Genomic DNA, 6511 nt, shown 5'->3' on the forward strand with positions numbered 1-6511 from the left:
GCTCCCGCAGAGTTCTTTGGAAGTGCCTGCAGCTGTTTTGGGCCTTCTGAGTTACTGTGTGTCGCAATGAGCTGAAAGCATGCCTCACGGAGAAGAAGTGTGTCGCCGTCGCAGCTGCTCCCATCGCATCACGGAGATGTCGCCGCTGTAGCTGTCGCATTGCACCGCATCACAAGAAAAATCTTGCAAAATCAAAGAAGAGTGTCGCCGTCACAGCCGCTTCTGTTGCATCACTGAGCAAGGGTGTCGCCGCTGTAGCTGTCGCATTGCACCGCAGAAGCGTCTTGCATCCACGGACAAGCGTGCCGCAATCGCAGCTGCTGTTGTCGCATCACTGAACAAGGGTGTCGCCGCTGCAGCTGTCGCATCGAGCGGAAGCATCTCACATCGTCGGAGAAGAGTGTCACCGCCAAAGCCGCTGTTGTCGCATCACGGAACAAGGGTGTCGCCGCTGCACCTGTCATATCTAGTCGAGGCATCTCGCAACATCGGAGGAGCGTGCTGCATCAAGAAGACGCCATCTTTGTTCCTTTGCACAGGATCTTCAACGCATCACTGTCTTTGCATGTAAGGAACTACCGCATCATCATCCCTGCAACACTTTCGTTGTAGAAGCGTTACGCGTTACGCATCTTAAAGTACATTGACTCAAAGTGTCACATTTTAAGGGATCTATGACAGAATTTCGACAGACAGAATTTCGACCTACACAAATATCGGCGTAATTATATCGATTGCAAGAATATCGATGCCCTATGTACAACATGGTAAGTACCAAAATATCGAAAAAATAATATCGATGTTAAAAATATCGTTGTCAAATATATCGGTTTTTTTTGGGTTTAAAATAACATGAAAAATACTGTAAATAATACTTATAAATTACTTAAACATATTTAAATATATTTAATAATGGTAAAAAAAAAAAATAATACATATTTATTAAAAAAAAAATATTAACAAATCATATATAATATATACTTACTTAACAATAATTACTATTCCCACTCCAGAGGGTGCAACAGTAGGGAAAGTGTTGGATAGCGTAGGGGTTAAAATTACTATTCCCACTCCAGTGGGTGCAACCGTAGGGAAAACTGGCCCTGAACCCAAAAAATATCCCTTTACCCAAGAACTGAAAACTGACTCTGAACCCTAAAAATACCCCTTTACCCAAAAACCCAAAACTGACCCTGAACCCTAAAAATACCCCTTTACCCAAAAACTGAAAACTGACCCTGAACCCTAAAAATACCCCTTTACCCAAAAATTGAAAACTGACCCTGAACCCAAAAAATACCCCTTTACCCAAGAACAGTCCTTTACCCAAAAACTGAAAACTGACCCTGAACCCCAAAAATACCCCTTTACCCAAAAACTGAAAACTGACCCTGAACCCAAAAAATACCCCTTTACCCAAGAACTGAAAACTGACCCTGAACCCTAAAAATACCCCTTTACCCAAAAACTGAAAACTGACCCTGAACCCTAAAAATACCCCTTTACCCAAAAACTGAAAACTGACCCTGAACCCTAAAAATACCCCTTTACCCAAAAACTAAAAACTGACCCTGAACCCTAAAAATACCCCTTTACCCAAAAACTGAAAACTGACCCTGAACCCTAAAAATACCCCTTTACCCAAAAACTGAAAACTGACCCTGAACCCTAAAAATACTCCTTTACCCAAAATTAATTAATATTACAATTAAATTACTTCCCACCCTATTCCCCTATAAACCCACAACCCGCTCCAGTAGTAAAACATATAATTTAGTTAAAAATATACATAAATTATCAATTAATTATTCAATTATTCAATTAAAATAAATCATTGCCAATTAATATTTAATTGCAAAATAAATTAATCATTAAAAAATAATTATTTAATTACAAATAAATTACTTCCCACCCTATTCCCCTAAAAACCCACAACCCGCTCTGGTAGTAAAACATATAATTTACTTTTATATATTTTTTATTTATAAAAACATATTAAACACATATTATAACAATTTATTTAAATACTTAACTAAAATTTCTAACACATATTAGTAAATCGAAATTACTTACATCGATATATATGCTATCGATATAAGTAATTTCGATATTACTTACCTTAGGGTCGATATTCTGGCCATCGATATTCTGGACATCGATATTCTGTCCCTTCGATATTTGCAACTCGATATAAGTGTAAGTCGAAATTAAAGATTCAATATTTTGACTGTGTACCCATTTTAAGATCTAAAAGAGAAGTAAGCTAATTCTAATTTTAAGAACAGTATTGTGGATTTTTGTCATTTATGGTATTGTGTTAAATCTCTGTATAAGATACTTATTTTTAATATGCAACTTGTGTGATGTCCATCTGTAGTGTTGTCACTTGATTACTGTATGTGTTCACAAATGCTTTACACACTGCCTCTGAGATAAGCCTGTCTGCTCGTGCCAAACTACCAAGGGGGTGAGCAGGGGTTATTTTAGGAGTGTACCCCCTTACCCTGGCTATAGGCAATGGTCCCTATTGGTCATAAGTACCTACATGTGCAAACTAGAGACCCCCAAATCTAACACTCAGGCACCTACGTGCAAGTAGTACAGGGTATGGTGGCAACATGGCATTACAGGGGATACACAACTCTACACAGTAGTTGACACAGAGGAATTGTCACTAATTTCCTGAAGCCTGCCATAAACCTGAAAGCTCCAGAAAAGCATCCAGCAGTCTATCCCAGACATCCAGGTCCTCACTCAGTTTGTCATCATGTCTGTACTTTTCAATCATTTTTTTAAAAAACTTGTTTTTATTTCCGGACGTGTAACAGCGCATACACTACAATCACTTGAAGGAACACCTGGCTCAAGTTGTGGGGTAAAAATCCTGACATAGAATGCATCCAAAAAATACAATAGACGCTGCAAATCCCGATAAGGCAACAATGATATACAAAATCAAGTTAAGCATAACTGTGAAGAACTAGGCAGCAATTGACAAAGCAGTGCATTATGTATATCCACAGGCAACATAGATTGACTTAATTCTAACTCTATGTCTATCCCTGTCCCTCCCACGGTTGGAGCTATAATGTATTCAGCAAAAGGTGGAAAGGGCCATGTGCTAAGGCTCCACTCGCAGAGAGGAGCTAGACGGAACTTAGATGTGAAAGGTATTGTTGATGCTAGCAGATTGTTAAGGCCAGTCAGACATCTACACCCCCTAAGCCCACCCGTTCGTGCCGGCAGATGGAGCCCGTCAGCACCCCCAGCCTGTGAGTCAGGGGTCCTTGTCTGTGGGAGATGGCCCATATCCCCACCCATCAGCTCAATAGCCTGCAGTTTCTCCAGTACTATCCCCCATGTCTCCAGATCTTGGGCAGCATTCTCTTCCGTGCAAACTATGCATAGGTATCTCTCTTCCATTACTCCTCATTCCAGCATGTCTTCCATCCATCTGTGGGGGCCAAGGGGGTGCAGGATGGGTCCAATGGATTGCAATGCAGCACCTAGCCAACACCAGTCCCAAGCTCGCAAATTTATACTGCATCTTGGTCCCAGCCTGGGGGACTGGTAAAACGCCATGTAGACCATGTTGCCTCAATCTGGGAACCCGTGGCCTCCCGAAGCGTCTCCACCACTCCCGACCAGTAAGACTCAAGACGAAGGAGGCCCATGTCGTGTTTGAACGTCACCGGCTCGACTCGTGCTGGTCTTTTGGGGGCTAAGTATGTGCAAAGTTGGGAATTAAATTGTTTAAGCTTAAAGCGTGCATTATTGGCCACCTTCTGAACCTGACCAAATGCGCGCTTTCATTCCCTCTCAATGAGAGGCTCCGACAAGTCAGCCGACCACAGACCTCGAACATGGGAAACGTGCCCCCATAAAGAAGAAATCAATCCCCTAAAAGAGCCTGGGTCAAGGATCACCAAACAACAAAGTGTGAGACTCCACCGGCTTCTCGAGGAAAGATGTCCCGAGTTTGCGTGCCTTGCGCACAACTTTTGCATATTGCAAAAAGTGTCCAGCTGGGACTCGGAAGCATTCCTGTGCATTGGCGCAGGAAACAAAAGTTCCATTGAGGTATAGGTCACCTGCTGTGATGCATCGCCCCCCACAAACCACTCCGTCTGGTTCATCACGGACTGATTTTGGTGGAAGCTATGTAGCCATTGTAATGGCAGCTTTCGTGTGAATGGAGCTTTCTGCAGCACCAGGGTGACCGCTCGTGCCCATGCATACTGGCTATCTACATAGGGGTAATTTAGAGGAGTTCTGGATGCCATCATGAGACATCCTGGGAGACTATTCTCCTTTCCACAATCCGCAAGGATATCCTTCTTTATATTGGGCCTGCCACACACCAAGACGCAGGTCCGTGATGCCCTGTCCCCCCAGTTCCGCATCCAATATAAGAATCTCCAGTTTTACTCTGACAACCTTCCCGGCCCACCCTAGAGAAACATGGAGACTATTAAGGGTCTCAAAGGCAGACCTGTGGATAGTGCAGAAAGACATGCTGGCAATGTGGCAGCAGCACCATCCGGGCAAATGATGCCATATGACCTATAATAGAGAGGAAAGGGTGATTCCAGAAGCTGTAGAGGACTGTAAACCCGCTAGGACTACTCCCTTATTCAATGCGTATTGCGTGTCGGTTGAATGTGCCCCTTTGATTCCTAGGTACCATAAATGATCGCATTCCATCAAAACTCCATTAGGAGGAGGTCTGCTACCTCTTTACCAGTCAAAGCTGCGAGCGGAAACATAAACGATTTTTGATTATTAACCTTCAGTCCCGACACCGCACCAAATCCCTTTAGGACATCCAGAAGAACAGGCAATGCCTCCTCTGGGTGGGTTATATAAAGCTGGGCATCATCTGTGTATAGGGATACAACATGAACCCGGCCGCTCACCACGACTCCCCAGCGAGCCATGTCCCATCACAATCCGATAGCAAACGGTTTCATTGCCTGTTCGAAGTACTTTTCAACCTCAGATCTTAGTCTACCACCGATTCGTCCATGTCTCATTCCCAGTCCCCCAAGTTGGGGCCTTTTATGCCCAACTAGATGATCGCCACACACCTTTTGGCAAGGAATTAATGTATACATTTAAAGTCCATTTTCTAACCAATTTTTCTGCAAATTTCCCTCAAAATGCAAGTGACAGGAGATCGTCACCACCGCCATTGTTGCAGGGATTCGCTATGAAAATAGAACTATGCCTTGAATCACAGAACGTCAGTATGTAGGGGCTTAGTTACCGTACCACATCAGTACCTATGGGCCAAATCCTGACCAGCTCATAGTGCCTTACCTGCCCTCCTAAACTTTTCAGAGTAACAGGTAAGTTAGCAACCCAGAACACAACACTCTAGGCCCCCGGGTGAACCACGCTAACAGGTCATCACCTACCTTTTGTTCTCTCAATCATGCATGTCCACAATAAACAAAAGAAAGACACAAAGAAAGTTTCACATATTTATTGAAACTATCGTGCTCTATCATGAACCAACTGTGCTGCAATTAAAAAACACATGCAACTGAGCAGATTAATTAGCATTCCTAATAAACTGTATACAATGTAAAGCCCTATCATGGTGAATGATATCTTTGCCAAAGCCTACTCTCACTACGTGAGCACAGTGGTATATCAGAGACCTCTGGGATTAGAACCGGCCCCTATACCTGGCATTTGCGGGTAGTTCGTCTGCATCTCAGATTTGCGCAGAAATGGAGAGTTTGTTCTGGGATCTTTCCTCTCCTAGAAATCTTCCTCTCGGTTTTCATAATAGCAAATCTTGGCTAAATTAATAAGGAATGGCTGGTTCTCTGTTATGTCTATGTGTTAGAATATGTTAGTGACCGACCACATAGATAACAGGGCACAATGTTGTTTGACCTTGTACGAAATGTCCAGACTGAGTCCCAGAAAGAAGTGCTAAATGACAAAAACATAAGCAGCCTATTTCTAAAATAATAGTGTGGCACAAAAACAAACGTGCTACTTTGTAACGTGTACAACACAAAAGCAGCCTAAAACTTAGTTAGGCTAACCTAGGACAGAACTACAGTGGCCCCCACAGGGAACTCACGACACCCCCTCCTTGATCGGGACAGTAATGCAACGACTAACTAAATAATAAAATTCGAAGACACTAGCTAAGTGATTTCAAGGCTTTGCTGATAAGCATGTTATAAAAGATAACTATAATCATAATAAAAAACATAGCATGTCAATTTTGAAAAGGTAGCCAAATTAAGTTGTGTAAAACGTGGGTCCATACTAGTATCGATGCCCGGATGGCTGGCGCAAGACGCCTCTTAGTTTCCATTCTGAATAGTTACCAAATAAAGAGACGGGCGCTGGAAGCCGGAGTCACAAGAACAGGATTTATTTCTCATGAGGAGAGCCTGTCATTTCGGACACGAAACACAGTGTCTTTCGGGAGGTGCTCTAACAAGTGAGCTGCAACGTCGTCTTTTATACTTTACAGAACATTTAGCAT

The sequence above is a fragment of the Lissotriton vulgaris genome, chromosome 8, assembly GCF_964263255.1.
Source record: "Lissotriton vulgaris chromosome 8, aLisVul1.2, whole genome shotgun sequence".
In the NCBI taxonomy this organism is placed as follows: domain Eukaryota; kingdom Metazoa; phylum Chordata; class Amphibia; order Caudata; family Salamandridae; genus Lissotriton; species Lissotriton vulgaris.